Here is a 620-nt window from a genome sequence, read left to right on the forward strand (position 1 = left end):
TATATATATATATACATAATACAACATGCATTATATACCTATAGCAGTAGATATATAAAGGTGCACGCACGGAATGCATTCTCTTATAGCTACGACAGTTTTATGATTCTTTATGATTTATATATGGTGTACAGTATAGTATAGTAGTGTATAGTAAGTGTACAGGTCTTATCGAATCATATCACAGCCTATATATCACAGTCTATTATATCAGTCTATATATCACAGTCTATTATATCAGTCTATATATCACAGTCTATTATATCAGTCTATTATATCAGTCTATTATATCAGTCTATTATATCACAGCCTATATATCACAGTCTATTATATCAGTCTATATATCACAGTCTATTATATCAGTCTATATATCACAGTCTATTATATCAGTCTATATATCACAGTCTATTATATCAGTCTATTATATCAGTCTATTATATCAGTCTATTATATCAGTCTATTATATCACAGTCTATTATATCAGTCTATATATCACAGTCTATTATATCAGTCTATTATATCAGTCTATATATCAGTCTATTATATCACAGTCTATATATCACAGTCTATTATATCAGTCTATATATCACAGTCTATTATATCAGTCTATATATCACAGT

This window comes from Priapulus caudatus, unplaced genomic scaffold, assembly GCF_000485595.1.
Source record: "Priapulus caudatus unplaced genomic scaffold, Priapulus_caudatus-5.0.1 Scaffold2794, whole genome shotgun sequence".
In the NCBI taxonomy this organism is placed as follows: domain Eukaryota; kingdom Metazoa; phylum Priapulida; class Priapulimorpha; order Priapulimorphida; family Priapulidae; genus Priapulus; species Priapulus caudatus.